This window comes from Cydia amplana, chromosome 13, assembly GCF_948474715.1.
Source record: "Cydia amplana chromosome 13, ilCydAmpl1.1, whole genome shotgun sequence".
NCBI lineage: Eukaryota > Metazoa > Arthropoda > Insecta > Lepidoptera > Tortricidae > Cydia > Cydia amplana.
This window is the reverse complement of record NC_086081.1, coordinates 12321682-12345408: the sequence shown is the minus strand read 5'-3', so window position 1 is coordinate 12345408 and position 23727 is coordinate 12321682. Positions and strand designations below refer to the sequence as shown.

Genomic DNA, 23727 nt, shown 5'->3' with positions numbered 1-23727 from the left:
TACTACTCCCCGGCTCGCCGTATAAACGTGCACTCGCCTAAGGTTTTATTTTTGCCCGAATACGTCGGGGATGAACGTGAGTTCAATTTCTTGCTCTGTGCGTAAAATGTTAATATTAAAAGTGCGGTATTAAGGAACGGATGCTAGAAGGTGCAGATGGAAATGGAAAACGATATTACTTCAAGATGTTTCGATGATATTAAGATGATGATGATGATGATGTGCAATAAAGTATATATGTACATACATACATACATACATACATACATATTAAAATACATGTATATTAAAACGGGGTACTCACGTATTTTATGACGAAGATTGCTCGACATATTATTATTTCGCTCTTTTACGAGGACCTTCAACGGGAGTACGCGTTGGCGGACCGATGCATCTTTGACTGAAATACGTCAGTGACCGGTTTTAATATATTTAATGTATATGTGTACCACGGAAGTTATGTGTGGATGAAACTTAACGTCAACCCTTTACCGCATACGACGCCATATACCTATGACGGATATGATATTAAACTCTAATGGCAGCTATTAAAGTTCAAATTTAAACAAATATTTTACATTCCATGCAGTAAGGGGTTAATTACCATAGAGTTATTTTAGGGCACATTAATTATTATTGATTTTTATAAACGTGACGTGTATAGGTACACCTGATATTTTAAAGTTAAACTACATTTTACATAAAAGGTTAAAATTATACTCCCAAACCGCACTGGCCATTAAAAAATCCTTGTCCTCAGTAATTTACCATATACCTATAGGCTGAGAGACAATGAGTAACAAAATCGGCCGTATTTGAAATATTGGGCGTAGTTAGAAAGTAATTTCGAATTCCGAACTTCGTTTCGTTGTTCCGTGCTGCGGCTTCCATTGAGTGGCAAAACTTAACTATTGACAAAGTAGGTAGTACAAACAGCAACACTCCTAACTCTACGTGTGCATGGTGGACCTTATTACAAAAGGCATAAGGTCCACTGATGTACAGTTAACAGTAGGGGCGATGGTACTAAGGCACTGGTGTTGACGTATCTTTAGGCCTTGGCCTGTTAGATTTAAGCCTGCGTACATCGTCACCTTGTATAGGAAAAGAATAATATTTTTTATAGAACTCTACTGTACGCAGAGTTTCATGTCATTTGAGACTAACATCTTAAGCTAAATCAGAATCAGATCGCTCAATTAATGCGGCCACGTTAATGCGGCCACGAATGGTCACTTGTTTAGTGTTCCAATGTGAATGTGTCATACTCAAGATATCGTTAAATATTATTGGAGTATTAATGAAATAAATATTTAGATTTTTGAACTTTTTTAATTCCCGCGGACTTCCCGTACCAATCATTTCCGTTATTTTCAGTATTTCGTTATGTTTTTTTTTATTAATATATTATAGGTACCTACAGCGTGCAAGCTTGTGCATTATTCACAATCACAATTCATAAGGAAATATTATAGACATTCACATTCTACTTAAATGTAATTTGTTTCAACAACGTCCTAGCAATGTCTACATTTACAGAATACTCTGCTTTTATCTTAAGAATATTAATACATACGCGGTTTTACAGTATTTTACCTTGCGTTTTTCCTTTTCGCGTCATTCCAGTTATCTCGTTTTTAGCTATTTCCCCTTCTCTTTGCGCCGTGCGTAAATCCAATTTGGGTCTACATTTTGATCGGTATGATATAAGGTTTTGTTTTGGATAAAATATATTTATTTTACGTTGTTTATTTTTGGTTTCATCTCTAATCTCTAAGGAATTTCTATTTATTATTCAGTCTAAAGGCGTATAGTGATAATTCTATATTATTTGTTATTTGATATGTGGTGATGGTGATGGTGGCTATGTTGATTCACAATAAAGTAAATTATGTTTTATTAATGTGTTTTTGTTTATACTTACCATCACCACCAAAAGCCTCATGAGAACTTAAGCTTTAAGCTATCAGAGAATAGCAAATACGAAGATAATAATAGAGAGACGAGAGCCGTTACGAGAGAGTAGCATAAAAAAACGTATATGACTATTCTTATACGTTTTTTTTTATGCTGACTGTCCTACGTTCAAATGTAGGTTCTATTCCGCTTCCCCTGAGGATTGTAAGAGGGATGTCTAGTTGAATTTAGTTCAGAGCGGTAGGTTACTAACCTGTCACTGCAGGGGTAATAAATATAGCTATGTTTATACACAAAAGCTTGCCTTGGGAGTACGAGCTATTGTAAAACTATTCCACTGGAGGCTATTGTCAAAAGAAACTACTTTAGGGTCAAGAAAAATAGGTATAAAAAATATAGTTTGGAACTTTTTATGTCTACAAAATAATATCCTTATCTTTACTACTTAAGTCAATTTTGAGAAATTCGGGATACGAACTTGACTATAAACAAATCAAAGTAAAAGGCTTAGGTACCTACTGTAATTGTGATTTAATTAGATATACTTATTTTCGAACAAGAGCTCAAGTACCTATATAATGACAATTGATATCCTACTAAAAGCTTTTTTGGTAAAGTGTTTACCTTTGATGAAACTGATAATCTAAATCAAGATTTGTTTACATCGAGGGGTGGGTGATCAAACCCGATAAGTCGAGTAAAAGGATTTCTGAAATTAGAAGTATATGTAACATGCGTAGAATTCTTATTTGAATAAAAAAAATTGATTTATCGGGTTTGACCGCCCATCAGCCGTCGAAATATTCTAAATCATTGCGTTGAAAAACTTCTCGTCTATATTAAATCCAATGATACAATTAGAGGCTAGCAGATTCTGAAGTGAAATTGCGTCATATTATGTACCTATTTAGTTTTCTTTAATAAATATGATCAGTCTTTTAACAGGTTTCAAATCACATATTATTTAAAAACGGAGTAGTCCCTGGTTGAAAACGCCTTTTAAATCAAATATGATGCACTATTGTGCGCCTGTCCGGGGACTTACAAGTTAAAGTTATAAGACTCATAAGTGTCACTATACATATAAAAATTTAAACAAACAGGTTAAAGTAGCGTATATAGTGCCTACATTACGCTTGCAAATTGTCCGCAGGTAGCGAATATCAGGTTACGCTCGCTGCATCGGCATTAGCATATCGATGGGCTGCAAATATCTGCCGAGCGAAATAAAATGCGCCGTAAAATGGCGTTAACGATGAAATTTTATATGCATTCTGAATCGGATTGTGTTTGAAGCTGTCCCGTTTAAAAGGCAGATTCAAAGTTACGGCTTTGACGACGAGTTGATGTGTTGCAATTTGTGTTGCACTCCGGTAACTGTTATAAAGATTGGATTTCACGTCGCGCACACTGTTAACTTACAGTTCGTAAACCTTATTACAAAGGCATAAGGTCCATCGATGGACAGTTAAGAGTGTTGCTGTTTGTACTGTCGTTAAAGGCGAACTCAATGTGTGTGTAAGGCCTGAGTGGACGCTCGAGTTGGGCGTGCAGCGGGGCGGGGCGTGCGGCGTGCATGTTAAACAAATGCAAGCGTATAGGAGCGGCCTTAGTGCACGCTGCTCAAATTACTTGTGAGCCCGACGCCATACGCTGCACGCCCCGCCGAACGCTCCGCTCCGAGCGTTCACTCAGGCCTTACATAAACAATAAAATAAATCATCGTGGTAAAGAAGGTGCTGGTGGCCTAGCGGTAAGAGCGTGCGACTTGCAATCCGGAGGTCGCGGGTTCGAACCCCGGCTTGTACCAATGAGTTTTTCGGAACTTATGTACGAAATATCATTTGATATTTACCAGACGCTTTTCGGTGAAGGAAAACATCGTGAGGAAACCGGGCTAATTCCAAAACTGGCCTAGTTTACCCTCTGGGTTGGAAGGTCAGATGGCAATCGCTTTCGTAAAAACTAGTGCCCACGCCAATTAATGGGATTAGTTGCCAAGCGGACCCCAGGATCCCATGAGCTGTGGCAAAATGCCGGGACAACGCGAGGAAGGTGATCGTGGTAATGTCATAATATCTTTTTTAAAAAAAGGGAACCGCCTTCAAAAAACCAACCCACTGAAAAGCACAAAATAATTTTTATATGGCACCCCTATACGTGTCCAGTCCCTACCCCGTCGTAAATCAAATTTCTGCCAAAAAGTAATTAATACCTAATAATAAGAAAATTAATTATCATCCGGGTAATTACTTAGTTTTTGAAATCGGTGCCAAACCAAAATTTTAGAGAACCGATATGTTAGACAACGTTAGTTTACTCATTCTTGTAGGTACTACATACTCGTTTTTTTTTCTGATTAGCAGCAAAGAATGTTTTTGTTGGTTTGGCACCGCCTTCAAAAACTAAGTAATTACCCGGATGATAATTAATTTTCTTATTATTAGGTATTAATTACTTTTTGGCAGAAATTTGATTTACGACGGGATAGGGACTGGACACGTATAGGGGTGCCATATAAAAATTATTTTGTGCTTTTCAGTGGGTTGGTTTTTTGAAGGCGGTTCCCTTTTTTTAAAAAAGATATTATATGTATTAAGTTATTTTGTTTCGGTTTTCTTTTTGTATATTTTTAATTTTTAATTCTTTTTTATTTATTATATTTTATTTTTTACTTTTTAGTGATAGGTACTTCATTTGTTTTAGGTTTTGGGCTAAAATACTAGTTTGTTAGGCTCTCCATTTAGTTTTAACGTAATTTAGTATTAAGTTATTTTGTTTTGTTATATTTTATCTTTTTGTTTTTTTTTTGTTCTATTTTTATTTATTTTATTTTATTTTTTACTTTTTAGTGATAGGTACTTCATTTACTTTAGGTTTTGGGCTAAAATACTAGTTTGTTAGGCTCTCTATTTAGTTTTGGGAACTACCTACTAATGTTGGTGATGGCCTAACTCGATGTTAAACGCGACAAAACATAATATGACGTTCCGGTGCTAAACGATTTGTATGTATATTGCTCCCACTTCCACTGCCACTCCCATTTCCAGTCCCAGTCCCACTTCCACTCCCATTCCCAGTCCGAGTCCGACTCCCACTCCCACTCCCACTCCTACTATTTTATCTAAATCAGTTTTTGCAACTTTGATGGTAAGTATACCGATAGCATCGCCACATACCGGGTCCAAACGCGAGATAATCACGAACAAACATACATACATACATACATACATATGGGTCAAACTGAGAACCTCCTTTTTTAAATGTGGTTAGAAGAAAGTTGATTGACCCACCTAGTGGAATTCTGCAACATAGGCACACGACGACAAGTCGGTTAACCAAAACAATGTGTGCCTATGTTGCACCAAACTTGAGTTCCACTAGGTACAGCCAGGGTTCAGCATCAGCTCTATCTTGGGTACTGCTCTCCTAAGTGCTCATCAAGGCGCGTCGGATGACCCAAACAGCGTGTGCGTATCAACATACGCACACCCACCAACATATGGATGGTTTGGTGCAACCACCAAACCTGAGTTCCACTAGGTACATCCAGGGTTCAGCATCAGCTCTATCTTGGGTACTGCTCACCCAAGTGCTCATCAAGGCATGTCAGATGACCAAAATAGCGTGGGCCTATGTTGTACCAAACCTGAGTTCCACTAGGTACAGCCAGGGTTCAGCATCAGCTCAGATCTATGTATACTAAAACCTTCTCCAGAATGTAACAAACACTTTTCTGAAAACCGCATCAAAATCGGTTCAGCCAAACGCGAGATAATCGCGAACAAATATGCATACATACATACATACATACATACATACATACGGGTCAAACTGAGAACCTCCTTTTTTTTTGAAGTCGGTTAAAAATAAATATTAAGTATTTGTATTATAATTAGTTTACGTCACTCTCTCAATCGTTTCTGGATTTGGAGAGTTCCGTAAAACCCAACTACAATCCAAAAGCTCCCATCTATCTCTAAAATGAACTCGAATATATTCGTTCAAATGTGACTGCTATTTGAATGCCAGACAAACCCAAAAGGAACCTTGATATTTATACTTAATCACGTATTAAACTTGTGGACCGTAGTTGCAGTACTGAACTACAGTTTGGTGGATTTACGGTATGTAAGTAATAAATAAGGGGGGAGACCTTTGCCCAGCAGTGGGACACAGGGGGCTCTGAATAATAATTAACACTAATAAGTACCTAATAAATACAAACCAAATAAATACATACAAATGATTTTTGAAGTGAAAACTTCTTTAGCGGCGCTGATGGGCACTTTTTGAGGTGGGGAAAAAATGATAAACTCGAGACAGCGTAAGGCGATCACGTGACCGTAAGGTTTAGATGGCCACTCATTTAAATGGCATTTAAATAAATAAAGAAAAACTCAATGACATAATTCAATAAAGCTACATCTTTATGAAATCGCTAATAAAAGTGAACTCTAGTACTGGTGAATAAAACTCAAAATATCATGACCAAATATTTAGATGCGAGGTCTGCAAGATAACTTTACAATTTCTAATCGAATTTTAAACAATTAACGCTACAAATTTGAATTTCGAATTTTAAACAAGCTCACCACCAACCAGCGACCAGCAATTTCGGAACTAAAGTTTTTCAATAGAAAGGAGGATGGATCAATTATACATAGTGCTGCAGACATTTTGGATTAGTCATTGAGTTTTCACTTCTGTCGGCACTCCCGGAGTGCAACCCGTTGTTTTTTTTCTGTTAAACAGTACAGGGTTAATTTACAAAGGTTTAAATCTCTTATAAGTGTAAGGCCTGAGTAGACGCTCGAAGCGGAGCGTTCGGCGGGGCGTGCAGCGTGGCGTCAGGCTCACAAGTAATTAGAGCAGCGTGCACTAAGGCCGCTTCCATACGCTTGCATTTGTTGAACATGCACGCCGCACGTCCCGCCCCGCTGCACGCCCAACTCGAGCGTCCACTCAGGCCTTACACTTAGGAATAGACATTACCTGTGGCAGGAGATCCTGCTCTTCCACCATGTTAACTACTGTGAATAGATACCTCAAAAAAACCTTAAATTTAACATGACGCAGCAAAATTATACCAGGGCATTATAAACATACAACACTTAGATAGCAAAGCACATACCTGGGGCATTCAAGCGCTCAATTGTGTCGGGTCCCTCGGCCGTGGCTCGCGATAAACTCTGAAAAGACCTACCGGACACTCCATTCATGTAGATCATTGAGGACGCATGAGAGGCAACTGTGCAGAAAACCGGCCAGACTTTAGTATACTTAATGTAGGTTGTGAGAAGATTTTATAAGCTTCAAAGTTTGTATGAACTATTCAGCTTATTTGAATTAATACTGGCCCAAACACACGTTTTAATTTTTTTACTGCGGTATTTTGTTGATAGTTTGAACAAACTTTTGCATTTTTGTATTAAAGCTTAAAGATAATATTTTGAAGATATTATCTATTAACGTTTTATTCAGGTAAATATTGTATTTGTAACTTTAAATGTCATTGTAAAACACGTACGCGTAAGAAAAATATTTTTAAAAATTTTCCATTAAAAATTTGGTCAGCAAAAACAAGATATTCTCAATGTCTTGTACCATAGCAGTTATCATAATGACAACATTTTCAATGACAAATGACGTTCGCTACGTCCCATCAGTCACATTTTTCCACAATTTAACCCTGCAACTCTTTATTCAATTGTCCTTGTCCTCTGAGCCATGCAGTGATAAAAGATGAAATACCGCCGGGCAGTGCGGCGATGCCTAAGTGGCCGAAGAAGGGTTGCTCTGTACAAATCGTCACACAAAAGGGCTTATCTCCGAGGGTTTTCTATATGGCTATGATGAACACACACAAATTCGTTTTATATAAATGAATTCTGAATACACCTACGTACGCATTTAGTTTGGTATCCCCGTAGATAGAACAATAGTTACTATTGTCAGTCAGTTCCATTTAACTACTGAACACCTGCTCACCAAATTTTACGAGAATCGGTTGAGAATTGCGACCTGAACCCCTTGTGTTTTCATTCGGTAACGTGACGAGCGTTCGTCTTTGGGTTATGTCTATTTTTTTATGGGATTTTGAACAGCGCGCCAAGCGGGACGTTTTGGAAACTCAAAATCCCATACAAAATGACAATTAACGCAAACGCGTACGTCACGTCACGCTATTGAATGAAATTTACACTACGTACTGTAGAGAATAAAACAGAGACGTTTGCTAACGCTTCGATCAATAACAATTATTGTTGTTAAACCTATCGTACCATCGCCGACACTGTTAACTGTCCATCGGCAAACCGTATTACTAAAGGCATAAGTTCCACCGATGGACAGTAATGAGAGTGTTGCTGTATATACTAATGAATGTTATTGAAGTTTAAAATCAAATTGGTTTTGATTTCTTGGAGAAATAATATTGACCATTTAAATATTACCTACTCCCAACGAACGTTTTATTAGCCTTAATAACAAGATATATAAAAGCCAAATATCCGGAAGTCGAGAAGTACCGTTTCAGACACAATTGGATCCAATATCATTATAACTATTTATCAGAACGAAGGAATATTATCGATATTTCAAGCAATCAGTCCTACACAAACAGAAAGTTATATATTAACATTGTAAACGATTTCATAACAGCAGTCAAGGAAACTAATATCAGCTATGACAGCTGATGTGATATTTACCGGTTTGTCGCTGAGGTGCTTTGGGGTCATTCGGAAAAAGTGATAGAAGTGATTCGGAAGGATATTTTTATAAAACTCTTTATTACCGGTTACATAATGAATAAGCTTTTAAAACATAATATACCTACATTGTTGTGTGATGATACATGTAGATTGATGATGTCATGTAGTGTGATGGTAGATGTGTAAGGTCAAAGACAAATGCGTCGCTCAAATTTGACAGGTGATGTTACTGTACGGCTCCGTACAATATGCGATAGGTGACTCTAGTTCTCATTACTTTAAGTTTTACCATTCAGTGACCACAAAATGTATAGTGCTGTTATACTTGTGCCTATCTCGAGAACGTTCCCAACTTCCTATGGGAAATATTCACGAGTGAGAATATTTTTCATACAAAACGGAGAACGTTCTCGACAACGGCATAACTAAGTGCAGCAAAATGCCCTGTTTCGGTTGTCAGAACTTTTTTCTTAGACTTTACAATTCAATTTTCAATTTCAAATTATTTATTTACTTCACGCAAAATGAATTTTACAGGACTAGCCTAAGACATTACATTTCTTACCTCTTTCTCTCTCTCTATAATAATATTATATAAAATTACCCTTATTTTCCTCATAGGATACTAAAAATGCTCCGATATCACCCCAAAGTACCTCAGGAACAAAAATGTTAAGCTATTGATCGAATTCCACGACGTGACATCGGAGCTTGGTGCTCTAATGGTATCCGCATTTTATTGCGCGTTGGGCTACAAAGATAACGAACCTTATTCCAACGCAATAAGGTTTTTGTGGAAAATAATTATCACAGTATATTAATTATAGTGGACGGCTGCCGTCCATATTAGGGATTGTCAGAGAAGTAATTAGAAATAAGTGACTATATGAATAGTTAAAAATAAATATATAACGGCAGTCGCGTGATGCTGATGAGTTTCAGTGAACACTAGGCTATTATTTATTATTTTCGCATTCGCGTGAACGTAATATTACATAGGGGCAAATATGTAAAATGCGACTTATTAGTCATCATATTGACCATTTTAATTTTTTACAACTGGATTATACAACTGGACCCCAGAAATTGCCAGAAAGAAACAGAACAAACGTTCCTAGATTTTAAAAGAAAAGATGTATTCAAATTACATAATTACTAAAAAGAGTTGCATTTAATATGCAGTGAGCAATTACGCCTTGACAATATAAGAACATTTTAAATCAATCTCATGCATTTATGTTGCAAATTACATACTTACACACTTTCAATAATAATATATTCATAGTAATAACCCTAGTATATGTATATTATTACAATATTGTCCTCTGCCGAATTTATCTAAGTTGCGACTGAGAGGCTGAGTCCACATTACTATTATGACAACGTATATCACAGACAAGACGGGCTGAGCAAGCATAATGCTCGATTTGAAATGCTGCATAGTTTGTATAGGATGATGAGAATCTCTGTTTGATATACACTTAGGTATGTAATCGTTTATTTGAGAAGGATTTGTGTTAAGATTGTGTTCAAATGTGTTTGGATATTGTCTGCATGTTTTGATAACAATATTGACTGTTTTGTACTGCGCAAATCGTTTCGTAGCGGCAGGTCGTAGCACGTAGTAGGTCTGTCTCACTTTGCAGCAAAAACTCTGTTTAGATAATTTTTCGTAGCAGTTAAAAAGTGAGATTGAATTTTTCCTCGACCAAAATGTTCAATAAATATTTTTAAATAACCATAATACATAGTTTAAGAGTGTTTGCTAGTTTATTTTATAAAATCTTTTGTTGCTCAGTACCAAATATCACAAAAGTATTAAATATTTCTATACCTTTCCATTCCATTACACAGACGAGTACATACATACGAGGGCTGTTTGATAAGTACCTGTTTATGAAAAAAATAATTAGTTGTTTTTGTTTATATGCATTTATTTTTCTTCATAGTCTCCTTTTAACTCTATACACTTGTTCCACCTATATTCAAGCTTCAATAAACCATCCAAAAAGTATGATTTCGGAAAGTCATTAAAATAGGCCTCTGTGGCGGCAATGACTTCGTCATTTGATCCAAATCGCTTACCACCGAGCCATTTTTTCAGGTTGGGAAACAAAAATAAATCGCATGGGGTCAAATCTGGAGAATACGGGGGGTAAGGCAATAGGGCGTAGCGTAATTGTGTTAATTTAGCCATCACAACTCTAGACGAATGAGCTGGTGCGTTGTCGTGATGAGACAGTACTTTTTTATTTTTTAAATGGGGTCGTTTGTCCTTCAACCCAGCGTCAAATTCATCCAATAAATTGGCATAGTACTGCCCTGTTATCGTTTTCCCCTTTTCTAAGAACTCAATATGTATAATACCCTGCGAATCCCAAAAAACGGTCGCCATGACCTTTCCAGCCGATGGAACGATTTTTGCTATCTTTCGCGCAGGTTCACCCGGTAAAATCCACTGCTTCGACTGCCCTTTCATTTCCGGGGGGTAGTGGTGACCCACGTTTCGTCTACGGTCACGAAACGACGCAGAAACTCCTTCGGGTTACGTTTGAACACGGCCAAACACTGCTCCGAAGTAGTCAGTCGGTTCCGTTTTTGCTCCTCCGTGAGTAAACGCGGCACCCACCTCGCCGATACTGTCTTCATACCCAATTTTTCTTCTAATATGTTTTGTACCCGCTCGATTGGAACATTTACAGCATCAACGATTTCTCGAAGTTCAATTCGGCGGTCGGCTAAAACGATATTTTCAATTTTCTTAACCATATCGTCTGTAGTCACCTCAATTGGGCGGCCTGGGCGATCCTCATCAAAGACGGTTGTTCTCCCCCGCTTAAACTCGTTAAACCAGTATCTGACGGTTGTCATAGAAGGAGCACATTCATGGTAAACCGCTTGCATTCTTACTTTTATTTCATCACATGTTTTTCCTTCCAAAAACAAGAATCTAATTACAGACCGATACTGCTCTTTCTCCATTTTCACAGTTTTAAGTTCACGCTTTCACTGAATCGCTGTCAAATGAGAAAAAAACAAAAGAATGCTGTTTTTTTTTTAAATTTTCCCACCTCTGAAAAATGGCTTAAAACGATTGTATACATATTTTCGGCCCGTGATATTAATACATTTGGAAAACGGGTACTTATCAAACAGCCCTCGTATAAGTATGTACTTATATCGTTGCCTAGCACCCATAGTACAAGCTTTGTTTCTTTTATTTTATTACCTTTCCAACTCTTTTATCTAATATTTATGTAATAAATAACAATTGCATGTTGTGGTACCAAATTAAGGTTCTTGACACAAACTTTATCCTAAATAACCTATTGCTTCAATAATCATGAAACCATCGGGCGTTACGATTTCAAACCATCAGGCGCGCAAGACATCATAATTTAACTAATTTGTATTCAAATGTCATGTTATGCGAACTTGCGAACTTCATAAAACCCGTCTTTGTGGGATACTTTTTAACCCCTTTATGGCGCGAATGCCTCCTTATCTCTTCTTCGCACCCTCACGTCATAAGAGGGTAAATAGTCGTAAAATTTTAAAGTCTTCGAGTTTAACGTTAGATACTCTACAAGACACTCGACTCGAGGTGGACTGGACATTTACTTCTAATAAAGTTACGTTTTATTAGTCTTTGGGTTGTTGAATTTGTACAAAAATAAGCTGAAATTTAATTTATTAATAATGCGTTACACATACGGGTCTACCGCGATATAATTTAATTGTTTTTACCTTTTACCCGTTTGTGTAATTGACCGAAGCGTAGCGAAGTTCTACGTTTTGACTCGGGCATTTTGCTTTTGTATGTCCGGATGTTCTCCTCTACAGGTCGCAATTCTTAACCGATTTTCGTGAAATTTTGTGACCGAATTCTATGACTAAATAAAAAAAATTTGTCAATCCGGTTTTTGGAAATTTTTCAAAATGGCGGAGTCGTGATAGCTCCCGCCTAAACAAATAGTCGTATCGGTATCATAAGAGTTTTTTCTTTTTGAGATAGATTAAATGGCCAAAAATTCAGAAAACTTGTATCGCTGGTTTTGGCGGTATTTAGATATTTAGTTATTACTTGAGAATGAGTAGCTAAATTTCGTCAGCTTTAGTAGGAACTATAATGGCGTATTTTGCAAACGTTCGCTTTTTTTGTTTGCATCGGGAGGTCCCTGGTTCCATCCCCAGTAATTGTATACTGCTACATAACTTTTTGTATATTTTTAAGTTAAGCGTATTCGTTTAATTTTTGTTTGTAGCTTTATGTAAGTAGTTTTTAATTTTTTGTTTATATTACATGTACTATACCTATAATTTAATAAATATTTTTGCCATACATTTATTCAGTTTTAAGCTCTGCTCGCGAGGTCTACAGCTCATACGTAGAGCCACTAGTTTAATAAGTGTACAACACGCGAGAGTTTAAAGTGTTATAATAATGCGTTGTAAAAATTACTATACCTACATAATTGAGAGGAGATCTACCACCAGTAATATGAATTATTATATAGTATAATACACATCTAATACCTTTTGTTAAACCAATGTATAATTATTTGTATTTTAACTTCAAATTTAATAGCCTCCTTGAATTGTATTTACTACAAAATCATTTACTTAGGTAAAGTTATGACTGACTCACTTAAAGCTTTTTTTTACTATTTCAAAAATTATAACCTTTTTTTGTCATTGAATTTCTGGACTTAAAATTATAAAGCTTAAACGATAATGGCTATCAAAATCAAGCAATTAAAACACATTCACTCTCTAAGCAGGTTAATTCAAGTGGAATAGTTATTTGTACAACAAGAGATCAAAGTTTGATATTTCTTCGAGTCCTTATTTTGAATCAATTTTTAACATGCAGATTACGTCTGCGAGCGATATTCCAAATTTTATATTAAAGGAAAAAATGGACCGTTATAACGCACGGATTGCGGAGGTTGCGGGTTCAAGTCCTGCCGGAAGCGTAATTTTTCAATTTTTTCCTTTAATATAAAATTTCTTATTTTGAGTCCCATGCAAGCGAAAGATTTTATACCTATAATCTAATTTAGAATCTTGAGCATAGTAAGGGACACAAAAGCGCACGAGATGTAAATAACTTTGATCTCGTGTAGTTCACAAAACTTTTCACCTCAGCAGTGAGAACATATTAGACAACCTGAAAAATGTAATCCTCCTTCATCACTCATGCTTTCTTAGAGATACTAACAATTAAGTTGAATTACCACAATCAAACACAAAAACAAAACATAGTAAATTTCAGTTAAATAGGTAATATATGGAAACAACGACCATCAATTGATTGACACTTCAATCGACTACATTTTTTTGTAAAAAAAAACATTGTAAGATACGGTCCGAATTGCGGATACTTACTAGGTATTTGTAAACTATAGTAGAGATTCTTAAAACTATAATTATATATTTTACGTGATATTCTGTGTATTTTTTGAGTTCATTTTTTTAATCTTACAATAAATAACGTAAAGTATAGTGTTTTTATCAGTTTTTATTCTTAAATTTTATTTTCATTTATTAAAATAATTATTAAGGATCCATACTCATATGTATTTTGGAACGATGCGTTCTAATGTTTTTCGGGGGTCTATTATAAACCGTCAATGTACCGTTGAATGTAGTTTGAACTTTTTTTGTCTCTTTCTTTTTGCTAAAGACGTGAAAGGGACAGAGATAATAGAATCCAAGTATTTCGAACTTGTATTAGACCCCGCATGTTAAAATGACATTTGAATATTAAGGTCACTTGAATGTCATTTTGTCTCACTCAGTGAGCAAAATGCGATTTTGCTCACTGTTTTTATGTAGCAAAGTACCCTTGTTCGAGCTGCTGAGGTGAAAATACTATTATTCCTCGTATTAGGTCTATATGCACTCGTAGATTTTCTACTTTTCTCACGATGCTTACCTTATCAAAAAGCGTATTAAAAGAATACCTAAACTGGTTCAAAATCTTCGTAAAATGTAATTTAGCAAATTCAATACTTGCAAAGATATATCGAAAGCTGACGTAACTTGTAATGTCATTATCTCGGCGTTTGTTTGATTGCTTACAGATAAACGCGTAGCGGAATGAGCCCGAGGCGTTTCTGGGGATTCTCGAGGGACCACAGGGGTTTCAATATATTCGCTTGCCGAGCGAGACCTACTTTATCCCTCAAGCAGGCCAGAATAAGAGCGCTCTACGAATACGGGCAGTTTTTACAAATCTGCAGGCACAATTTTTCTAGTTGCTTGAGAATTCGATTCACCACTAGGCGATAAGCAACGGAAACACGCGAACAGATGTTAACGGGACTGTCGCCGGTATAACTGTCACACTTTCAGCTCCTAAATGTATTTTTTTTTCTACATTTGGCGAGTTTTATGAATTTATGTTAAGACTGAACATATTTGCAACGATTAAAGTTCTATTTAATACGGCGATATATTATTATACTTTACGAATGTACAACATTTCATTTAAATTTCAGGGCGTGTGATTTCAATAGCCTGCAAGCGAGACCTATTAATATTGAAAACAAGTTGGTATCATATTGGACGACTCTAAATACGACTCTAGTTTCACTACTCAACAGATATGTTGTTTAGGATTTACCTATTTAAATAGATATTGTCAAACAATAAGCCAGTTACAAACTAAACTCGTTTTGGGAACTCCGAAACAGAATTTACTTGGGAAATTTATGATACGTGATAATTTATATCTAACCGCCGCAGAAAAGCATAAATTGCAGTTCGCGATGCATTTGTCGTCCCGGGAATTTATACCCCACTTCTGCAATGGTGTCAAGCATCGGTTTATCTATCTATCATCCCATTCAAGCCGTATCGACCTACTGCTTCTGACTTCTGGGTCATGTTTTAGTAGTTTATAAACGTTATTTAACTTTTGTATTGTGTATCTGTGAACTTGTAGCGTAAGTAACAAGGAATTTCAGGAACATCAGGAAGAATGGGACAGTCTGACGGGTCTAAAGCATGCAAAGCTCTTTATGCAAGGAGTAGACTCCGGCTGGAGCAAAAACCTTTGGAAACTTAGCAAAAGACAACTCCAAATCATAACGGGGGTGTTTACTGGCCATTACGGGGTCAAAGGAATTCTGGCCAAGATGGGACACTCTGACAACACCGATTGTCGTATGTGTGGCGAAGAGGAAGAGACAGTGAAACACTTAATGTGTGAATGTCACGCCCTAGCCAGACAAATAATGAAGGACTTTGGAGCAGGATATCTGGAACCAAAGGACTTTAAAACGCTACCCAGAGCTCCATCATCCGACACATGGATATGGTGGGAAAAGCTCTTGAGTAGTTGGCGGATCTTCTCTAGGGGTAATTGCACAAAAGATCCCTATCCGCAAGGGCCCCCGAAAACAATAAGAGAGAACAAGGAATTTTGGACTAAAGGGGCCCACTGATTATCAGTCCGCCGGACGACATCAGCTTGTCTGAAAATGCAAGCTCTGGCTTGCCTAAATGATATGTTTAACGCACCAGTGTATATGTTTTTACTGTAAGTTATGATATCAGACTTAGTAAGTTCAAATCAAATAATCAAGCATTTGGTAGCCTAGCGGTAACGGCGTGCGACTTTCAATCCGGAAGTCGCTGGTTCCTGGTTCGTACCAATGAGTTTTTCGGAACTTATTTATGTACGATAAAGTTAATATTCGATGATGAAAAACATCGCAAGGAAACCTAAATGGAGACCTAGTTTCTTCTCTGCATTGGGACGTCAGATGGCAGTCGTGTGATTTATAGAAACTAGTGCCTACGCCAATTGTTAGGATTGGCCGTGGCAAAAAGCCGAGACAACGCCAGGAACATTATGATCAGATTTAGCAATTTCGTTAACGTCTCCATACATAGCCCAATCACAAAAATGGTGTTCATAAAGCCATGATCGCTGGGCTAATGCGGTGGCAGCGGTCGCGTGCTGACTCTAATTTGTGTCGGCGCCTTATCGGCCCGGCTAATGTTCAGTGTAATGCCACTTCCGACATGAAAACTGTTCTGAACTCATTGTTCTGTGCAACGCCTCTTTAAAATATTGTGTGTAACGTGACAGTCGATAGGAAGTCAGTCGTTTCCTTGTTTTAATGTGGGCTCTGCTTAGGTGTGACTATTCATCAAGGTGAAAAACTAGCTCTTCATTAGTCCACCTGTTGTCTACCACAGTTTAATTTATTTGCTTAGTCTGTATGCACCTTATCTTTTGTAATCGGTGTGCAATACTAATGAATATTTTTACTAGATTATTATACATATAAAGTCTATTTTTTTATTCGGTAGACTGAAATGACAGTTAATAGTATGAACATGAAATGTCATTCCATACTATTAACTGTCATTTCAGTCTACCGAATAAAAAAATAGACTTTAGTTTGATGCGTGATTCTTGTAATGTCGTTTAAGGAGTTAAGGAATTAATTAAATTTAATAGAAAATAAGGAAACAAGGCTTTTTCGTTAAAATATTATGTTTAGAAGTTACAAATTAAATTTCATTGTGTTTAATTTTATTATGCTTTCCAAGACTGGCCTTTTTTTAACTTTGTCTCAACAAAATTCTCTGTAATAATGATTAAAGTAAGACCTGTATATGTGAACCTAAATAAACAATCAGTACTGAACAGTAGATTAAATTAACGGTTTTCTGTTAGCGGCACGCTCCGAATAGTACTCGATGTTTTCATCGATTTCCATCAGAGTGAGTAACGGTGCGACATTACAATAGCGTAATATAGTCGAAATTGCAGGGTCGGAGTTTGATTTAGCGCCGGAAAGATAAATTCACTACAAAATACCCGTATTCCCCGTCACGGCAAGCAGGTGCACGGATCAGCATTTGTCCCGTCAACAAACATAACAAAAGCTATTATTACGATCTCGCAAAGTTTTTCTACCTTCGAGAAGGATCGGGCAGCGCGTCCTGATATATCGCCTATGTGGGGCACGCAAGAAAACAGTTTTTCATTGATTCAGTGCCGCATCTGGCGACAAAACGCCTCGGGCTTTCCATTCTGATGACTTGACTTGACATTTTTATTGCGCGCCATATTTTCCCGGCCTCAAAGGCGTTCGCTTTCTTGAGGCGACGTGAAATATTGTTAAACTTGAAGGACACGGGACATGAAATAATCTGTTTAGAGTAAATAACATAGAGGTCAAACATAGTTGTAATTTGCAATATGGGCATGGTTTCACAGTTCGTTTAACGAACAATGCCTGACTAGATTTAAACTGTGCATGATTTGTTAGGCTGTGTTACTTAATTGCATTGCAATTATGGACATGGTTCTAAAATCGATGCACATAACATAGTTAGAGCTCATTACCTTTCCAATTGGTTACCTGTATATTCGATCGAGTTCCATTTGCTAAAGAGATGGTAATACAAATATTATATTTCATAATACACTGACAGGTATAACCACATCATTTTTACTCCCGAATGATGGACTATCTACAAGTTTAAACTTCTTCGTTTGTCTCCACAGAGCGAACTTTTAGTCCACAACTGTCAGACAACGTTACAGGCGCTCTTAAAACAAAACACAATTTGTCATGATTGATCAAAGAAGTTGGGCAAAACAAAAAGAGCCGAGTAACAAAGGCCGTCTTTTGTCAAAGAATTTTTGGTAAACATATTGACAGCTCTCAGAAAATGTGAGACTGCCTTTTAGTCGTGACGGGGGTATATTTGTTCTCGAATGTCAAAGTAATTGAATTTCCTCTAGGTGAGGTGATACTACCCGGTTCGGACTAAAGATAAATTTAGAAAACTTAGACTAGCAATATATACCTACAACAAGCTTTTCAAATTACGCTACGAATAGATAACCAAAAATGATTAATTTATTTTATTGGCATACAGATTTAAAAATTGTTATTACATCCCTGCCCTGTATTGTTATTAGGTACCCGGTCATAATATTAACAAAATTTTCGACCAATTGTGATTAAAGAAGTAAATTGTTAATTTAATAGTAACTTTTGATGCATTTAAAATCTAAACTGAATCGGCGTGTCAATTTGATAACTAACGGTAAAATACCTACCTATATAAGGCTATATATAATTATACCCTAGTTGAAACATTGGCCGTTCTATTAGGGGGGGGGGGGGGGACTGAGGTGAGTTAAAACAGAAGAAGGTTGAAACAACGTCAATTTTGAGACATTTATAACTGTTATCGAATGGAAAGAACGATGTATAGACTCGTCCCTCTGTCCGCTGGTCCCTCAATATGCGCCCTAAATGGCGCAATATGGATGTTGTTTCAATTTACTATGTAACTCATCTCGGTCTCACTTACGGAAATTATATTGAGAAGTTTAGTCTACACGAGATTTCGAAAAAGACATAACAGAAGCCACAGTCCATTTATTTTATTAGTCCGTAAACAAATGGTTGTGCCTCGGAAGCTATTAATATTTTACCTCGCGAAGTTAAAAAGCGAATCGAGTTAAGACATATTTTTTCGCACTCGGTCTGGGGCATAAACAGGGTTGTAAATATTCATGAAGAGTAAGCCCTCTTGTCATAGGGCCCGAGCCTGATGGATGGACTCGTGCTCCCGCTTGCTTTGCTTTCGCATGATGAATATGGTACTTACATCGACTTACTGGACATAATTGTGTTTGTGGGCAAAGGGTTGACAGTACTAAGGTACAAACATTTTTCAATTTGCCGTGTATCTTTTGATTAAATTACAAAATATCACTTACAGTAAGGTAAACGTACTGGTGCTCGACGCGGTACATGTCATCTTGAAACTTAAGTTATTGTCAATAGAGGTGACAGCAGGGTGTCATCTATTGGGCATTAGCATGTCGAGCACTAGTACGTTTACCTAATACCTAATACATTTACCTTATATACCTAAAACAGAACTCTACTAAAAATAGCCAATACAAAATCGAAGTTTTCGCAGTATTTGAATATCTCTATCTCGTGAGAGCTGTGTCGAAAAGATGCAAGGCGCTTTGCGTCGCTTTATCGACTATTCCATCCTCTAATACGCCGCAAAACAGATAAACACAAAAAGTTCCTTAATGTTATCGGGTGCCGAGATTTCCGTCAGAGTATATAGGTACATTATCTTTAGACAGTAACCCAACTAAGAGAATTTTACACAATATTATATTAAATATTTTGATTTGTGTTTTTTAAGTAGTCATACTACTATATATAAATTAAAAACTGAAATAGATGTCATATATTAAAGAAAAAGTGACGAGGCCCTCCATTGGTGAAGGCCGGATTTTTTCTTTATTAAATGACATTTATTTCAGTTTATAAGAGAATTTTAGTTAATTTAGGAACAATTTAATCTCACAGATTATTACTTTAGTCGCCTATTGACTAGAGATGCACCGGATATCCGGTGACTATCCGGTATCCGGACTATCCGGCCGTTATCTTAGTATCTGGCCGGATACCGGATAGTGACCTACTATCCGGCCGGATACCGGATAGTAAAATTAACGCATTTTGGGGTAAAAAATGGAATCTAAAAAACAGTCACGGTCATAATACGAGCGATAGAAATTTGGAATCTAGTGGTATTGACCACTAGATTTCAATTCTATTAGTAGAATTTAAATGCTTAGCAGTGGAGCCAGTGGATATATTATTGAACGAAATACACGAAATCGAACGGTGGAAATTCAAAAGTCGGCCCCCAGGTCGAAACCTGCACGACGCGCACCTGCAAAACTCAAACTATAGGTATAGTTCCGCTGGCAGAATATCCGGCGGCCGGATACCGGATATTCGGCCAGTGGCCATGCCGGATATCCGGTATCCGGTATCCGGCCAAACAACTATCCGTTGCATCTCTACTATTGACAGTTGTTAGTGAGCATTTGTAAGTCTTGTTATAAGGAAGTAAGGTTTAAATTGTCAATAAAAAGTGTTGCTGATATAAACCCATATGCATTATTTACCCATTTTTGAGCCATTTAGCGCCTGATAAGCACGTTGTAAACAAATTCCTGTAAAAAAACCAGATTTTTACTACCTTATGTTTTGGATTTGTTATTATTAGTAAATGCGTACCCACTTACCGCGATCGCTGCTTCATCCCAGACATTAGACTAAATTAATCCAATAAGAATACATGCCCAGTTGACTTACTGTTTTAAGCCAACTGTGTCGGAGATTTCCGCAAAGATTTCCCGCCACCGGTGCGGAAGCCGCCCCGAGTCCTACTTTTGATACTGACGTATCGTGCACGTACATATGTTCCTTGGCGGCATGCAAAATGGTTAACGTCAAATCGAGTTCCGAATTTAAATTCTGATAAACTCCCCTACATATCCAGGAGTAAACTGCAGGTAAAAATGTAAAAGATCGGACAGGGCAAATGCATAGGTACTAGTATTAGTAAAATGCGGTTAGTGACAGAATGGATATCGTAATTGTGTGCAATGTGACTGAAAATACATATACACCTAAGGTCAATGTGGGTAATTCTCTCAAAGGCGCTATTCTGTCCACGAGCTTATATTTCTTTGATTATCCGGAAAACAACCATTTGATTTTGATTGCTGAAACTAAAAGCAATCGCTGCTTTGTCGATGAATTTATCATTTTTTTTTGTTGTTCGAGAAAAACGCAAATGGACGGAATAGGCCCTATGACGGAATTAGCCACATTTACCTTACGAGTATAATATATGTATTTATATTTATGATCTTAGCTGAAGTCTGCGTACTAACTTCAAGGATTTCCGATCTTGAATAGCAATGAAAATCCCTATTTCCTCCTCCTCCTTATTTTACTTTCCTCCTTTTCCTTTTTCCTTCTTATGTATGTGACGGGTTAATTTTTTATTAGCCTACTTTCTTTTCACACAGAAAGGTAATAACTTCACATTACAAATGATTGTTGGCATTCGTTACCTATACATTATACGAATTTACACAAAAACAAGAAATTAGTAAAATATTCGTGGCTTGAGTAAAATTAATAGAAAATATCTATAATATTTAATGCAAATCCCCAACACAGACATCCGCCTCGGCCAGCAGCCAAAGGCTTACTGATTGATTTCTGCCACAGCTGCGGTTCCCAAGACTTTTAAGCCTCATTTAAATATGCAAATCTTAAGGGCTGGCACTAATTTGCAGCTTGTCTTTACTGCAACTTTGATTGCGTACGTTTACACTTTGAAATTGGGTAACGAATTTGTTAAGTGATTAGCAGCTATTTGCATTTTTCATTACCCTCCTGGGATACAAAAGGAATTGTATTGATTTTGAATTGAGAACTTTTTAAATACATTTTATTATTATCTTATCTGAGATTTATTAAAATAAAAATAAAAATAAATAACATTTATTTAATAAATCTGTTATGCAACTAAAGGCCCATAGATACCTTACAAACTAATACATACAGTAATAAAATCTTAAAAGCTAAAAAATATTTCAGCGTCACTACTTTCTGTTTTGCCGCCGAAATATCACACATATCATAAAATAGGGTTTATAGCTATGATGCTTAAAAAACCGCAAATTACGGCAAAGCAGTGTATGTAACTGTACATAATTAAGCATTGAAATACTTGTGTGATTCTATTATAAAACGCTCTTAGCTCGTTTCATAAAACTCCCTTCATTTCATGCGCTATCGTATTTTAAATAATTGTAATGCTTCATTTTGTAGCAGTCACATAAACCACTATTAAAATACATATGTAGGTACAACATTTTGCATGAATAGCAACGTTGTTACACCGCCCCTTTTGTCGTAGTAGTTTTAACTAATGTGTGTCTTATATCATGAAGTACATTTTGCAAGTAATACAAATAAGTATATAAACTATACCAACTAGACTAACTTCTAACTAAGACATATTTCATAACCTTCAGATAAACGGGTCACAAGTGTAGATATTTATTAGCTCCAATAATAAAGCTAATACGACGAGTAAAGAACGGGTGCACCTCGAGGAGTGATCCATTCGGAAGATTTATGATAAAGTCCTAACTTACGAATGTCCCCACCCGCTGAGAGCCCGCTGCGCTTGTATAACTTTGAGTTTTTGTTTATAAATCAAACGTAAGCTTAAATGTAAGCGTCTTGTTAATATCAGTGCGGAAGTTTTTTTTTAAAGAATATATTTGAATTAATGATTTAAGTATACTCTGTATACTTGTAGAAAAGTAGTGCAAGCATTTTAGGCATCTAGTTTTAAAAATGTGTAAATTAAGAAAGTTTTTAATTTGTTACAGGTAAACCATACTATCCACCTATTCAATGATACTCTAGTTAAGAAAGAAAACTCAGCACACAACTTTACTGGTGAGTCTCAAAATGTAATCATTAACGATGTGTCAACTGTATCAATTATTAATGTAATCTATGAAAAGTAATTCTTTGTGCCCTCCTAGAGGTTTTTCCGGTTGCCTTCTAGCTAATGAATAGTCGAAAATTTTTCAATTTTTTTATTTTATTAAATCAATATCATACGTTGAAATTTTAAAAATAGTTTAAATTAAAAAAAAAGGTGATAAATTATTTGGAACCTTATCAGATAATTATCATACCGATAAATACTTAACAATAATATCGAAGGTCCTTCCTTGGATATTATTGTTAAAATACTTAACAATAATATCGGGAGGACAAAATGGACGGTGTTATGGAATAAGCAATCAAGCGACAATCAGATGAAATCGAATTTTTAAAGTTAGTGAATTTTAAAGTAAGTGATTGTTGTAAGTGAATTTTTAAATAAGATTTTTTTTTTAGTGTGAACCTGTAAAAGTGTTTATAAATTGTATATCAGAAAAAAAACACTATACCTTTTAAAGTTTTCCGCCAATAATTTATATTTAATATCATTTAATGATAGTAAATATAACATTTTAAACACAAATATGGGTAATCCGGACGCTACATTACTTCTAATTTCATCTTAAACCGTTTCCTCGCTCTGCATGGCGCGGTTTAATTAAAAAGTTAATTTTGATTATAATAATTAAGCGCTTTAGGTTTATTTGGTAAGTTTAATCAAGTCTAGAGCGCCTAGCAAATTGTATTTAATGGGTATA

At 36.3% G+C, this 23727-nt stretch overlaps 1 long non-coding RNA gene across 1 annotated transcript in view; it reads left to right on the top strand.

Annotated features, from left to right (window-relative positions):
• The first annotated feature begins 3656 nt into the window (after positions 1–3656).
• LOC134653616 (uncharacterized) overlaps positions 3657–23727 on the top strand; it is a 117092-nt gene continuing 97021 nt past the window's right edge. The window contains exon 1 of the long non-coding RNA XR_010097272.1: positions 3657–3747. This is a non-coding gene — a long non-coding RNA (uncharacterized LOC134653616). The remainder of the gene's footprint in view (positions 3748–23727) is intronic.